The 16,653-nt window shown below is 44.6% G+C and overlaps 1 protein-coding gene across 5 annotated transcripts in view; it reads right to left on the bottom strand.

Moving 5' to 3' along the window:
* The window catches only part of MYO6 (myosin VI), a 156,543-nt gene extending 143,965 nt beyond the window's left edge, over positions 1-12,578 (bottom strand). Inside the window, exon 1 of one of the 5 annotated variants that reach the window (XM_043438982.1) lies at positions 12,328-12,578. The gene's annotated coding sequence lies outside the window, so the exon portion shown is untranslated. Of the gene's footprint in view, positions 1-12,189; positions 12,308-12,327 lie in introns of those variants that run through there. The other 4 variants (XM_043438984.1, XM_043438985.1, XM_043438986.1 and 1 more) reach the window with 4 other exon arrangements.
* Between the last annotated feature and the right edge of the window lie 4,075 nt (positions 12,579-16,653).

Raw genomic sequence — 16,653 nt, 5'->3', positions numbered from 1 at the left:
ACAAAAGTGTAAAACAGTGACATTCTTTTCACTAATTGGTGTTTTGGAAAATAACTGTTTTTCATAAAACATGTCTTTTCTGCTATGCATTTTTATTTTTAAATAGGTTAAATATTTTTAAAACTTCTAGTAAATATCAATAAATATAACTAAACAGATAAGCAAAATCTTTACAGAGTCCTCAATAATTAAAGAGTATAAAGGAGTCCTAAGACCCAAGATCTGCTGATCTAAATAAAACCTCACCAAATCATTTGCTGGCAGTTCACACACTTGAATCATTCAGCATCTAGGAAGAGCAGTGGCGCGTGAAAGAAGATACACGTATATTACATAACCAGTGATGAATACTATAATACAGGCACGCTTCCAGAACAGTAAACTGGGGAAAGCTACTGTCAAAGATTTAATTCAAGCAGGTTCTGAGAGATGGGTAAACCTGACTAAAGGAGAGTATTCCAGACAAAGGCCTGGTTGAACTGGAGTAGGGAGACGTGAGAACCGGGATGTGTCTGGGGAACAGGTCAACAGGGCCAGGGCTCAGGACAATGGCCAAAGCGTGACGAGAGCTCAGGTGAAAAGTGGGCCAAGAGATCAGTCCACAAAGAGTGTCAAACCCCACAGTAAACGTCTGGACTTGCCACTGTACTAAAGGGGAAAACAGGGACTCTCACTGAGGAAGAGATTACTACAGTCAGATTTCTACTCTGAAACAGAACTCCAAGGCAATGCACCGGCAGCCCTTACGCGGAGGGCAAAGGCCAACGCCGGGAGCCGGGCAGGGGCGCAGGAAAGCCACGGCCGGCCTTCACAGAGCAGGACGAGTGACGCGAGGAAAGGCGGGTGAAGTCCCGAGCGTGGACCATCAGGGTAGGGAGGGGAGCATAGCCAAACGGGGGAAAGGCAGCTTCTGCCTGGAGGCGGCCGGGAGGAAGTGTGTGAAATGGGAAGGTGTCTGTGAAGAGGATACCTTCAGGGACCGTCTATAGTTCATGAAGATGTCTGTGGAGCATCAGTTTGGAAACGCTGCTCTAGGTAACACAGAAGGCAATCTGAGGGGAAAGCGGCATGAAGTAAGAGCTGATATAATTATCAAAACACGAACAGAGCGGGCAGAGCCAAGTGCCAAGCACAGGATTTCATGAGACGTGAACAGTAAAGGCACGGGCGGAGAAAATCAAGCAGCGAAAGCCGGACCGCAAACATTGGGGGTCTGGGAGAGTAGACCACAGGCGCTGAGGAGGAAGAGTTCAAGGAAGACCAGTCAGTCAGTAGCTGAAGAGGCTGGAATAGAAGAACGACCTAAACGAGGCCACTGGCTCTATTAATGAGGAGGTTACAGAGTAGTCTCTGTTGAGTGTTCATGGAGAGAACACAGATTACAATGGAACTGGGTTCACGGCCTCATTAGCGAGGTATTAGGTACAGGAAATTAATATTTTACTCAGGACAACGTGAAATTGTGTGTTTCAAACAACAGCTTGTCTGCTTTTCAACCACAACAACTGTTTCATAAACTCTCACTCTAAACTTTATCTGTTATTTTTAGAGAATGTATTTCAGCCTCATGTAAAACACTTACTTTGGCATTTAAACAGAACACTAACATTTACCTAATAAATTTTTAGGACACAAAAAGAATTTACTGTTGTGCTGTATATTTAACCTCAACCTACTGCTTAAAAGAACATTATTCTTCATCTAGATAAGCCTACTAAAGTACATTTTAGTACAAATACAACAAACAGCATTTAATGAACCCATTTTCTCAATCCCTTTTTATTAATAGTATCAAGCACAGTATGAAGTCAACCTCAATTTAGGCATATTCATATGAAATGTGTGTTTAGCCTGGTCTGTGTTTATACAAAGGTCATATGTGAAAGACCCAGACTTATTAGTATAATCTAGAAAACAATCATTTGTTTTACAAAAAGATTCTTCCCTTTACAAAAGTAGTCACTTATTGGGATCCTTTAAACAAGCAGCTTGCCAAGGATAACAAAAAATTACAATTTAGTTATTTAACTTATACAAAACTTGACAGCAATACATTGGCTTAAAGCAAATTAATAAGGTAAGTGAAAGTGGTAGTGGTTAAGGAATTTAAAACCACTACCATCCAGTCATCTCAAATGGTTTAGCCTCTACATGTCCACAAGGTCTCCCCTCTCATCAGTCCGAGGAGAGGCTGGGGCCCTGCAAACAGTAGGAATTAGCGGCTGGGGACACCCAAGTGCATCGCAGAGGACCTATCGCCCTGGCCAAGAAACCTCAAACCACACCACTGCCTCCTGAGGGTCAGGACGTTATCACCCTCGTTTCGACAGAGAAGGACACATCGGCTTAATCCTCAAAGCTTCAAGTCTTTAAAAGAACACACGAAAGAGGAAACCTAACATTCTAAACGGGACAGAGGCTCTGGATCCAGACCACCTGAAGACACCTTCAGCCCTGCCCCCATTACGGTGTCACCTAGACAAGCTGCTAGACCTCAGTTTTCTCAGCTGCAAAAGGAGGTGAGCCGCCCCACAGGGTCCACGTTAGAACTCATGAGGACAGGACTACAGGGCACCGAACGTGGTGGCACGTCACTGGCGCTCGGGAACTGTCAGAATTGTACTGGGCCCGCTCCTTCAATCATCATCGCGAGACACTGCTGTCTTTCACTGTTCAAGCATGCTGAAGTACTCGGGTGTCTGTAGGTCCCCAAAATAGTCTAGGTCAGTGTTGCTGCCAAACAGCAGGATCGCAGAGAATAGGACCAAAGTGCGTGAGATTCTGGGCCACTTCCAGAGGCACACTGTTAATAAACAACAGCCCACTTTCTGACACGCTAACATTCCATGCAGCTGTCAAGCTATCTCCATTTATGCTAATAACTCGTGAAAATCATCACAGCAAACAACTGGCTTATAAACTCCTAATTTATGCTGCACACCCCCCCTCTTCAAAAGTAAACTCATCAGTAGAATCTATCTCTATAAAATACAAAATTCTGACTGAAATTTTATTCCCTGACTTCTACTGGGTTGGCCAAAAAACCATCTGAAGGGAATCTGGTCATACGCTCAAATTCATTCAATTCTCTTCCTCCCCTCCCCCTCCCCACCACATCTGATAGAAAATCTTTCTTCTCTGTCCGTGGAATTTTCCAGGCAACAATACTGGAGCAAGTTGCCATTTCCTTCTCCAGGGGATCTTCCCGATCCAGGAACCAAACCCGAGTCTCCTCATTAGCAGGTGGGTACAAGACAACTAATTTTACACTTTAAAATAGTTTTCTCCATCATCTCAATAGCCAACACAAGCCACAGTTCTGTTTGCAACCTCAAGCACAACAGATACATAAATCATCTTGCTCTTCTCATCTTCAACTCAGTAATGACAGACCAGAAACACAGAGAAAGTAATTCATTCCCTCTCGAAACACACACACATGCATACTTTGTTCTTCCCCAAAATACCGAAAGGATAACAGACAGCAAATCATGCCCACAAACCAAAACACAGCTGTTTCATCTAATTTTAGAAAAAAAATAACAAGGAAAGGGAGAAAAGTTCTCTCTGGAATAACTCAATCCTCAAATCAAGGAAATTCAAAGAGCATAACAAGGAAAAGCCGACAGCCTCAATCCTTTCCTGCGGGATACTAATTCTATCAGCATCAAATCAAAATAAACAGTGTGCTTTCAGAAGATTTCACAAAAGTTTGAACTTGCTCCTTTCAGAAAAAGGCTCACCTACAGGAAAAAAAAAAAAAACTAAATATATGATTTCCAAGCACAGGTGTGATTTTGTTTACCCCAAACCTGTTTATTTTTTTCACCATACTCTTTTAAAAACAAGCTGAGAAACTTATTTGTTCCCCCCAAGCCCCCGAATTACAACCTTTACATAGACGTACCCTTTATTTGTATGTTAAAGTCTCATACCCAGGTGTTGGTTACTGATTAATTTGCTCTTTTTTTGGAAGCTGTGAATAAGACCCAGTCTAGCTGCTGCTTAATCTGAATAAAATCTTGAACTCCTTCCGCTGGAACCCATAAGAGGGGAAATATAAATTATTCTAATTGCCTTGCCTCAAGTAATGCTCATAAGCTAGTGACCTTCATGCCATCTCTTTAAGGCAAGAAATCTTTTTCTTTAGTAATCTTCAGGAATCTATCCAAAGTGAAGAGCACAGGTTTAAACTTTTAGCCAGAATTCAGATTAACTAGGTAAAGTTGGCATTAGCAGAAGGCAGCTCTATAACAGTACACTGTGACAGCTTCATACAGAAATTTAATGTGTCTTTAAAAGGACTTGGGGAAGAAGAACAATTATTTCATAATAGTCCTACTTCTATGAACCGTATTCTGGTGTTCCTGCTATCAGTCCAAGTTAATAGGAAGTATAAATTCCAGAAGGCAAAGGACTTTTCTTGCCAAAATATTTTAAACTTAATCAGTAAAAGATTTTTTAAATGAAAAACATTTAGTCTATCAAACCAAGACTACCCAATGAAGAGAATTTCAGAAAGACTTATTAAGGCATAACAACACATGAATAAAAGTGCTTTATGTTAACCTACCTAGATTATGTTTTTCATCAGGCTATACGGGTCATCACATTTCCTAATTGTTTGATTAAATGAGAAAGTATTTTCTAAAAGCATGTAAAAGACAGGCAGTCTCAAGCACTTTGCAGACAATCACAAAGCTACAAATCATTTAAAACGCACCAAGGCAATGCAACAGAATCCCAAAGTTTCCAAATCAATGCCTGAGTTATTCACTTGCTCCACTGCACCCCTTCCCTCCTCTGCTCCACTCCTGCCCAAGGCTCCCTACCCAGAGCCAGGCTAACTGGTCTCCCCAGCTGCCTGGCAACAGAAGCCACGGGCCAAGACCCAGGAGACAGAGGATGTCGAGAGCCCGGGGAACCTCCCCGCTCCCCGCCTTGCAGCCTGGGCTCCTACCCGCCCTCCTCCTCGAGGCCAGCTCTCTCCTCCCAGGATCTCTGGAGAACTGAGGGCGTCTCACCACTGCTCTCCCCTGGGCACCCCCCCCCCATGTTTGCTTCTAACCCCTGCGGTCCCTTCACCTGTGCCATCCAGGATGCAGTCTCCTCTGCTGGGACCTGACCTGCTGTGGCTAGCAAGCCAAGACTGCTTATTCAGAAACAGTGCATTATTGAAAAAAATCCAGCTAAAAAGTTTTAAAAGGTCTTAAGATTTAAATGAGGATTATTTATATAATACTGCTGTGTGTGTGTGTGTGTGTGTGTGTGTGTATGCGTGCGCGCGCATGCACGCTCAGTCATGTCAGACTCTTTGTGGCCCCAAGGACTGCAGCCCACCAGGCTCCTCTGTCCATGCGATTCTCCAGGCAAGAAGACTGGAGTGGGCTGCCATTTCCTTCTCCAGGGGACCTTCCCGACCCAGGGATCGAACCCGAGTATCTTATGGCTCCCACACTGGCGGGTGGGTTCTCCACCACCAGCTCCATCTGGGAAGCTGCTCTGCTATTTGTATAGTCATTTACAAATTAAACATGACCTCTCCCTTCCAAATGAAGCTGGTTAACAAGTTGAAATACTCTCCACAATTAAAATGTGAAATTGAACACTGCATTGTCCTCTCAAGATAAATGCTGTGAGCTTCAAATAAGCTTAAATGAAAAAAACAATCATGGAGAGATTCTGGTAACCGATATTTCACTTCCTTCTACCACATGCTGCCTGGTTAATCCAAGCAATGTTTTGGTGTTATTGCCAACACCCTCCCAAAGCAGAGGATGAAGAAAAGGTGTCAACCAGTGGTTCTCAAATTTTGGTGCACAAATAAATCAACTGAGAAGCTTATTAAAATGCCATTGCCCACACCCCACCCACATCTCTCTGATGTCTTTTTACTAGTCCCCCAGATAATTGTGGTGTGCACCTGTTTTTAAGTACTACTTAAAACAGGTCAACCCTTCAAGATTTCACGTGAATCTCCAATACATAGCTTGTTTTTCCTTTTGGATGAACATTCCACGTTAAACATGGGGAAAACCCCAATGTAGTAACAATAATACTGTACCCTAGCCATGTGCTTTCCCTGTATTAGTGTCTAATCCAGTCCTCACGAAAGCCACACCAGGCAGGTAATACTGTAGCCTCCATCTGACAAACTGCAGCCCAGAGAAGCTAAGCCGTGTGACCCTGGTAATAAGAGCAAAACCGGGATGCCCTCCCCTCTGCCTGCCTTCCCCCTTCGGAGCTGGACAAGCAAGCCCTTTTCTCAAATGCAACTCTGGGGCCTGGGGGCTGGAATAAAGAGGGTCAGGGTTAGCAGTTAGGCAAACAAGAACGACCCACCTTGTCCCTGCCCCCCACAACTCCCCCCACTCGCCCAACAAGCTCTCCTGGCCCTCCGCGCCCACCCCTCACTCACCAAGCCCTCCCCCGGCCCGCTGTGCCATGACTTGCGGGGGGCACTCTCTCCACGTGCGCGTCTGCGACCACAGACTGCCCCGGCTTCGCCCAGCATCGGCTGGGAGCTCGAGCGAGTTTCACACGCCGGTGTCTCTGTTTCCCAAGACCCAAGAGTCACAATGCCAAGGGCACTGCAGTGACACAGTGATTGACCGAGCTGAGGTGCATACAGCACTCGGCTGACACAGTACCCGACACACGGCGCGCGCGCAGTAAACAGCCGCTGTTAAAATTACACTTCGCCAGCCCTCTCTCCTCTCTCTACTCTTCTCTCAGCCTGGTTTCCTGAAACTGTGATAAAAGGTGGAACATGTTAGTGTTTGTCAGGAGTCGACTGGTAACAGGGCTGTGACTCAGTGGACTGAAGGCCAGGAATAGAATATTTTAGAGCAAATGAGGCTTTCAGTTGCCCTCAAATTGCACCACTTTGACAACTATTTCCCAACCTTAGGGTCAGCCCTGTTAATCACATACTAGAATGAAGAGTCTATAATTAACTCGATTCAAAACAATAATAAAACGTCACTCAGTACAAGGACTTGGTTTTAATTTATCACCTTATCATGGACCCTTAGAACAGCGCCTCCACGTGACAGACACTCAAGTATCTGTGGAATGAATGAAGGCATATAGATACCAACACAGTCACACCTTACAGCTCATTACTGAGTCTTTATAAAAGCAAGATAACCATCAGATCAATACCAATGTGCCAAGTCATAAAATTTATTTTCAAAATTCCCCCAGAATACTTTTCTCCTTTTTTAAAACTAATTGTGGTTTTCTCTTAAAAATTCTACAACTAGAAAAGTTAATTACCAACACTGACTCCATTCATCTACTGAAAATGTTAAGAGTAGTTCCATAATAATGCATCATGCTCATCTTCCACCTTACATTTAAAAAAAGAGAAAGGAAAAACAATAGTAACTACATATTTAATAATCATCACTTTAGTGACCCTGATTATCCAAAATTTTCTGACCCATCTGACTTAAACCCATAAAATGAAATAAGTCACTGCTGAGAGGTTGATGCGAAGAACTGACTCCTTGGAAAAGACCCTGATGCTGGAAAAGACTGAAAGCAGGAAGAGAAGGGGACAACAGAGGATGAGATGGTTGGCTGGCATCACTGACTCCATGGACATGGGTTTGATAAACTCCAGGAGTTAGGCATGGACACGGAAGCCTGGCGCGCTACAGTCCATGGGGCCGCAAAGAGTCATGCACGACTGAGCGACTGAAGTAACTGATGAAAGGTTAACCCCGACTAACAACAAAGAGCTAGGAGACCTGGAGGAGGGCGGATCTATGGGAACATGCGGGTAGAAGGTCCAATTCTCAGGGACGCTCCTCAGCAATCTCCCACGTGACCATGAACAAAGTACTGCAGTGGCCATTGCGTTTGTTCAGGTTTTCCCATAAGACGGTAGGAAATACCAGAATGAACGTTTTGACCAACCCAATACTTTTTTTTGGGGGGGTCTCCATTTTCCCATCTACAGATAAGGAATAAATTTATCACATCTACTTAATCAAGTTGCTCTAGGAACAAATGTACATAAACAAATTCCAAAACAGCAAAGCGCCGCACGTGTAAGGTGTTCACTTCTGACATAAGTCTTCAGGAGGTTTTAAACGGATGCGTCTGTTTATCTTTCTTTTCGCACCTGCGCCACGCTTTCTGTACCCTAAATCCAAAGATCTGCAGAACAGGGAAGAACCAGTGTCCATTAACAGCTGTATTTCAGACACAATGGACCCTCAGTAAATACTGGTTGTAAAAGGTGCTCATCCATACAGAACAGAAGTATTTCAAATCTGCGATATGGAACACCTTACCATGTAAAGGTTAAGCAGCAGGTTCCCTTCCAATAAAAGAATAAGTGCCGGAACCTACATGGGCGATGCCTGTGGTTCCGCGGGGAGCGCCGCCTGGCTTCGTGCACGTCACTCGGCAGGCATGTGAATATCACTCGAGGAACGTGCCTAGGTATTTTGGTTTCACTGGAGACCTGCTCTGTGAACACAAAAGGACTTCCCCCTCTCTCTGAAACTAGCAAGGCTTCTAGCCGGATCTGTTCTTCCGGTTTGACTTCCCACACTTCAGTACTCACAGGGAGAACTCTTGCTGACTTGTGGTCGTTTCTCAAACCACTGTGTCATTAAAAAAAAAATCATCTCTGAACACCATAATTAGGAAGATATCCTAATAGTTACATTTTAAGATTATTAACAGTCCACTAAATGTGTCAAATAAAAGTGTAACTATTTTAAATGCAGACCGTCCTGGTTCCTCTTAATATTATATATCCCTCAAAAACAGAATTAGCTTATTAAGCTTTAGTTAGTTCTTGATTATACACACACACACACACACACACACACACACACACACAAGCAGATGTGTTACAGATCATCCATTAATAATTTACACTTAGCCCTTGGATGATGGTGTTGTATTTACAGTTGAATATGAATTATCTTCCAGATGCAAAATTCCCCGCAGTTTAAAACACCTATAACAGAAGTCACCCAACTCCGCCTTCCTACCATTTTTCTGCTTATTTACTGAACCACATTCTACTGCCGGAATGACTCATTTGTTACAGGAGGTGGACTTGGTGTGCTCATTTTTGTTCTTTATGTCTATTATAGCTCAAGGGACATTCCTGAAATAAACACAGGCCGTTAAAAAAGCTGTTCTAATCAAACAGGTCACCATTTAATCATGATCTAAAAACCATTTCCCCCCTTCGTATTACACAGTTAATTATGTATTATTTAAAAGGCAACTACTGTATTTATGGGCAATAGTCTACCTCATTTTTAAGTTCTATCCTCACCAAGAAAATTATGCTATTCATTTTAGCTACAATGAAAACCAGTGCTACATTACAGTCTGATTCTAGTTCCTATAACCCACCAAAATTAAAAGTGCACAATACGTGTAATATTCTGGAATTTACCCCCAAAATGATAAAGCAACATCATATCACTGTTTAAGAATGTCCACCTAAAAATGAAGAAACAGAATTCAAAATTAGTTCCACTGTCCCATGTCCAGTCTTTCTCAACATCACTCCTCTGTACCTCCTTCAAACCTGCAGTTACATTCTTTAGCACAATACCAGTTCTGTGGGTTTACCAGAAGTCTACCAAATGCACCCGCTCTGGTGGAAAGGACTGAGCTTTCATGGTTGGAGGTCTTGAGTGTGAATCCAGACTCTCCCAGGAATGACAGGACCTCAAAAACATGAGCAAATACTTAATCTCTGAGACTAAATGTTCGCAAGGGACAATTTAGGACAGGTGGTGCTAGTGTAAAGAATCTGCCTGAAAAAAAAAAAAAAAGAATCTGCCTGCCAATGCAGGAGACTCAAGAGACACAGGTTCGATCCCTGAGTCAGGAAGATCCCCTGGAGTAGGAAGTGGCAACCTGCTCCATTATTCTTGCATGGAATATTCCATGGACAGAGGAGCCTGGCGGGCTACAGTCCATAGGGTCACAAAGAGTCGGACATGACTGAGCACACACACACACACAAGACCACCAACCTTGAAAATTATTTTGTAGATCAAGTTCCTCAGTGTTCTGCTCATGACAGATGCTTAATAAATGACAATTTTATCCTACTAAAGGGCCAGTCACCAATTACACTAATACAAAATATCTCCTAAGGATCACAGATAAACTGTATGGAATTTATTACAGCTGTCATACTTTTTTTCAATCTTTTACTTAAAATGTTTTAATATATAGAAATAAAAAATTCACAAAGTTTAAATATCTTTGTAAAATTGCCATTTGACATAACAGATATGGTACTTCAATTATCAGCAGACTGTAAGGTTTTCTTTAAAAAAAAAACGTCTGGTGTGCTTTCATTTATTCAAACCTCACGGTCATTTCTTTAAAATTTTATTTAAAAAGCTGCGTTTTATTGGGAGATTGGGATGGACACATCTACACAATTGATACCACGTATAAAACAAACAACTGATGGGAACATACTGTATAGAACAGGGAACTCTCCGTAATGCACTGTGATGTCCTAAACGGGAAGGAAAATCCAAAAAAGAAGGGGTATATGTATATGTATGCCTGATTCACTTTGCTGTACAGTAGAAGGTAACACAACACTGTAAGCAATTATACTGCAATAAAAATTAATTAATGAAAAAAAAAAGAAAGTTATATTTTAGAACCCGTAGATAGCCGGGTTATCTAAACAATGGACTACATAATCTACCACAGTCTCCAGGCAAAGTCACAACAGGATGAGAAAAGGGCCTTCAGCTTCTCTCAGATTTCCTGGCCACTGTTATTTTAAAAGCTGATCACACAAACATAAACAGAGGAAAAAATCCATTTCAGATGAGCTCCACGGGTTACGACTTATATTTTTAAGACTTTGCATGAATTTACATTAAATTTTGCATTAGCTTATTACATTTTTCTTGTCCGTGTTTCCAGGCACTATGGAAAAATATATATATTATACATAGTTTAAAATATTATATAGAGAGTTTTTAATCATCTTTTCTTGAAGTTGCTCACCACTTCCATTAGCCTCTCTTAAAGTCAGTTTTTAAAAACTAAACTGTAACTTAAAAGCCAACAATAAATAGCATGTCACACAGAACATACAAGTGCAACTGGGCAAATGTGCATAAGACTAAAATAACTTTTGTTTACCACTATGCAAGTAATTCTGTGCAACTGAAATTACTCTAAATGAGCTGGATATTTAAAAGTCAATGAGTTATTTCAAAAGGTTGCTTTGTTTCAAGCTCTGGGTATAGACCAAGTTGTGGTGTTACTAAAATTAATAATAAAAGACACCAAGGTAATTTTTTCAGTAAACAATTTCCAATGGCAAACCACAAGCCAAGGAATCTAAGAAGTTTAGTTAATCTGTAGAGAAACGTCCTTTTGCTGCCAACCTTTGTACCATGACCAAGTTCAAGATTCCCATTTTATAGTGTGAACAGCCTTCAGCTAAATCTTAAAAATAACACTTTTTAAAACTCTCAAACCCTGACAATATTTAGCTATATTGCATCTATATGGTCAGAGCACAACAAACAGGAAAACTTACTTAGCATGAACAGCAGCCTACTAAATTGGGGCAGAGTTCCTAGCTCCTCAGATTTGTAGATTAGGATTTAAGCATTCTTCCACTACAAACTTCACGCCAGATAAAACAACACTTTTTCTAAAACTGTATGGAAATATTTCTGATACGGATGTTCTAGTAACAATAACCCTATCAAACTATTTCCTTACCCCAGAGCTTGAGCAATTTTAATCGTTTTAAAGAGTTTTGGAAAATAACAAATATGAAAAGCTCTTGTTCAGTAGCAGATACATAAATTAACATACCCAAAACACTAGACTAACCAAAGACTAAAAATGCAACTTTAAATAGTCCCAATCCGGGCTCCTATATAATTAATAGTAATAGCAGCTGATTCTCACATCCCAGAACAAAAAGCATTCTTTCTGCACTGAATTTTAAGCTCGTGGACGAAAGCGAAAACTGTCACGGGGCGTCCAGGTCTAAGCTGGACACCTGAGTGCTCTGTTTCAACCTGGGAGCCAAAGATGATACACAAAGGTATCTTGGTGATGAAAAACCCATGAAAGGAGACTCTCATTGTCCTGTGGAAATGAGACCCAGCCCTGAGCTCCCGGGAACCGCCGCCGCCAGGGCCCACTCATCACCTGCTTCACCCCCGGCGTCCTCGGGACAAGAACCGAGCGGGCTCGTCGACCCCGGGCGGCGGGCGGAGGCCTCGAAGAGAGGCCGGGCTCGGACAGCTAGGCTGCAGAAGGCGAGACGGGGGCGCCCCGGACACTCACCGGTGCGGACGCGAGGGCAGGTGCGCGGCGGCGGGGCTACCTGTCGCCGGTGAGGCTGGAGGGTGGGGTGCGGGGCTGACGAGGGCGCGGAGACAGCCACTGCGAGCGCCGGCACCGGGACGGGGCGGCGGCGGCGACCGGTCTCCGGCTCGCTTCCTGCTCGGACAGATCCCGGGTCCGTCTCCACCCGCCGGCCGGCGCCCTGCCGAGTCCCCGGCCCCGCCGCGCGCACGTCACGGCTACGGAGCGCCCGAGGGGGCGGGGAGGCCGCGGGCCCGGCGGGCAGAGCGCGGGCGCGCCGGGAGGGGGGGCGCGCGCGCCTGGAGGAGGGGGCGCGCGCCGGGAGAGAGCGCGCGCCGGGTGGAGGGTGCGCGCGGGGTGGGTGCGCACCGGGAGGGGGACGCGCGCCGAGAAGGGGGCGCGCGCGCTGGGAGCGGGGGCGCGCCGGGAGAGGGCGCGCTCGGCGCGGGGCCGCCCCGCCCCTCCGCTGCAGCCCGCGGCGCCGAGCCTCCCGGACCTGGTGGGCGCTCGGCTACTCCGGGAGGAGCCGCCCCTGGCCTGGCTGGGAGCCCTAGTTCCTGCCCCCGCGAAACTGCCTGGTTCACGGGGCTGTTGTTTCCGGCGCTTGCAGAGCCCCCCTGCGGACTGTGGGTGCAGGGACGGTGCAGTCTAGCCGCAGCAGGAATCAGTTCCCGGACGGAGAAAGTCGTTCGGGGACGGGGCGAGGACCCGGAGTTGTGGAGCGGGCGGGCGGGCCGGGCCGCCTGGCGGAGGCGGGGGGGTAGGCGAACTCGCCGGTAGCCCCGGGCTGCGCTGCCGGACGAGGGTGGTCACCTCCCCGTGCAGCAGACTTGCTATTCTGCTTCTGGGAACGGGGATCTGAGATGGAAATTTTGCATTTCTTCTGCCCTTCTGCCACCGCCGTATACACAGAATAGAACCCAGATATAATGTTTGTTTTACTGTTTGTGCAAGTGACATACCTGTGAGTCATATTCCAACGTTTAATATGATGAAAATATGTTTTGCCTTTACGACAAAAAGCAGCTTTTTTTTCTAGGAAAATGAAATGATGACTATAATGCTGAAAGTCTCCGCTGAAAAAAAGTTAGTCGTACTCACAACAGAGAATTACCCTGTGAACATAACCCGGAAACATTCCAAGTAGCAAGGGGAAATCTTCAGGAAACCTACAAGATTCTGATAAAGGACTAGTTTGGGAAAGCTTTGGGAAATCTACAAGATTGTGATGGGGACAAGTTTCAGTTATTTAGATGTTCCACAGTTCTAGGCAGAGAAGGCAATGGCACCCCACTCCAGTACTCTTGCCTGGAAAATCCCATGGATGGGGGAGCGTGGTGGGCTACCGTCCATGGGGTCGCTAAGAGTCGGAGACAACTGAGCGACTTCACTTTCACTTTTCACTTTCATGCACTGGAGAAGGACATCGCAACCCACTCCAGTGTTCTTGCCTGGAGAATCCCAGGGACGGGGGAGCCTGGTGGGCTTCGTCTATGGGGTCGCACAGAATCGGACACGACTGATGTGACTTAGCAGCAGCAGCAGTTCTAGGGGGAACGCTAAGTTATGATGAGGTATCTTAGCATAGAGTTAAAACATAAGATATTAAGAATAAAATAGGGAAGTAAGAAAGAGGAAGAGGAAACCAAGAAAGGAAATAATTGACAGCAATCTCAGAAATTTAATTCCAGATTGCCAGGAGGTAAAACTTAATTAGATTTCAAAACGAATTGGAAAAAAGAAAAGGAGGAGGAGTGGATGGTTTCAGTTCACTGCTTTGACTTCATTTTGGATTTAAGATTAAAAGGCTTTAGCAGACCAATAGAAGCCCATACACACAACTTACTGTGAGTAGTGACTTTTGATTTTCTCTCTCTCTCCCTCACCCTCTCCCTCCCCTTCCTCCTCCTCTTGCAATTCTTTACTGTCTCTTTGCTCCTAGCTCCCTATTTCTCTGGCTTGCCTGGTGCCTCAAGGGTAAAGAATCCATCCACCTGTACAGGAGAGGAGGGTTGGATCCCTGGTGGGAAATATTCCCTGGGGAAGGAAATGGCAACCCACTCCAGTATTGTTGCCTGGAAAATCCCATTGACAGAGGAGTCTGGTGGGCTACAGACCATAGGGTCGCAAAGAGTCAGTCTTGACTTGGTGACTAAACAACAGCCCTGTCTGTCTGGTGTATCCATTTCCTCTTCCTAGCAATACTATCTTGGTTCAGGCCACCATCCGTTCATGTGTTGTATGCTGCTTTAGTCGCCAAACCAATTTCCCAGGCTGCAATCTTGTCTGCTCCTAATCCAGTCTCTACAGTACCATCAGATTTACATTTTATAAAATGAAAGCCTGGTTAGGTATTCCTCTCTTTAAACTCTTGTGGTGGCACTCTACTACCCTTGGTGTAAAGTCCAAACTCCTTGGTGGTTTAGTCGCTAAATCGTGTCTGACTCCTGCGACCCCATGGATGGTACTGCCAGGCTCCTCTATCCATGGGATTTTCCAGGCAAGAATACTGGAGTAGGTTGCCATTTCCTTCTCCAGGGGGTCTTCCCAACCCAGGAATTGAACCCGGGTCTCCTGCATTGCAGGCAGATTCTTTACCAACTGAGCTATGAGGGAAGCCCAAACTCCTTCAGTTCAGTTCAGTTCAGTCGCTCAGTCGTGTCTGACTCTTTGCGACCCCATGAATTGCAGCACACCAGGCCTCCCTGTCCATCACCAACTCCCAGAGTTTACTCAAACTCATGCCCATTGAGTCAGTGATGCCATCCAGCCATCTCATCCTCTGTCGTCCCCTTCTCCTCCTGCCCCCAATCCCTCCCAGCATCACGGTCTTTTCCTATGAGTCAACTCCTCGCATGAGGTAGCCAAAGTGTTGGAGTTTCAGCTTCATCCATACATGACCACTGGAAAAACCATAACCTTGACTAGATGGACCTTTGTTGACAAAGTAATGTCTCTGTTTTTTAATATGCTATCTAGGTTAGTCATAACTTTCCTTCCAAGGAGTAAGTGTCTTTTAATTTCATGGCTGCAATCACCATCTGCAGTGATTTTGGAGCCCCAAAAAATAAAGTCTGACACTGTTTCCACTGTCTCTCCATCTGTTTTCCATGAAGTGATGGGACCAGATGCCATGATCTTAGTTTTATGAATGTTGAGCTTTAAGCCAACTTTTTCACTCTCCTCTTTCACTTTCATCAAGAGGCTCTTTAGTTCCTCTTCACTTTCTGCCATAAGGGTGGTGTTACCTGCGTATCTGAGGTTATTGATATTTCTGCCGGCAATCTTGATTCCAGCTTGTGCTTCTTCCAGCCCAGTGTTTCTCATGATGTACTCTGCATATAAGTTAAATAAGCAGGGTGACAATATACAGCCTTGAAGTACTCCTTTTCCTATTTGGACCCAGTCTGTTGTTCCATGTCCAGTTCTAACTGTTGCTTCCTGATCTGCTTCTCAGGAGGCAGGTTAGATGGTCTGGTATTCCCATCTCTTTCAGAATTTTCCACCGTTTATTGTGATCCACACAGTTGAAGGCTTTGGCATAGTCAATTAAGATGTCTTATATGATCCTTCAGCTGTTTTTGTTTGACTAGCACAGTGGGATCTCCTTTGTCTTTTTCTTTTCATTGAGTTTGCATGCCTCTTCATTGTTTCCTAGTTTATCACCGTGCTCAAATCCATAAAGCTGTCCTAAACCAGGCTTCTTCACAGAGTTACCTTTCTTGGAAATTGCTGGCCTTTTAGATGACTGCCTTAGCCCTGCTTACTTGTCTAGTTTCATTTCCACCCACTGTCTTTTGCCATTTCTTGTACTTTACATTCAAGCCCTTCTGAAGTGCTTGCTATAGAACAAACAGAACAAACCGCTATGTTATATATTACATTGAAGTGTTGCCAGACCAAATGTAGTTAATTCTTCAGAATAAAGCCTATTGGTCCTCTCCAAGAAGTGTTCCCTCAAAACCTTATTTCAAAACTGAGGTGCAATATTGTGTTCTCTCTTAGCACCTATTGCATATACATCTTCCAACACTCATTTCCCCATCGGTACTTTAGTTATCTACAAGTACCGCCCACCTGGACTGTAAGCTCCTTGAGAGCAGGGTAGGGTCCTTAATTTGTCTTTGTGTCTCTAGAGCCAGACATGACGGCCTTCACATCTCATTTAACAGTGCCTGCTGTTGTCATTAGTGAATAAATGGGACGCACGGATAAACAAGCAGCAAGCCTATAGCCAACTCTAGGAAACTGAGCTTATGTCACTAAGCACGGTGGACATAATTATCTTACCTGCTGCCAACACTC

Source organism: Cervus canadensis, chromosome 20, assembly GCF_019320065.1.
Source record: "Cervus canadensis isolate Bull #8, Minnesota chromosome 20, ASM1932006v1, whole genome shotgun sequence".
Taxonomy (NCBI): Eukaryota; Metazoa; Chordata; class Mammalia; order Artiodactyla; family Cervidae; genus Cervus; species Cervus canadensis.
Note: the sequence above shows the minus strand (reverse complement) of the source record. Positions and strands in the feature narration are given on the sequence as shown.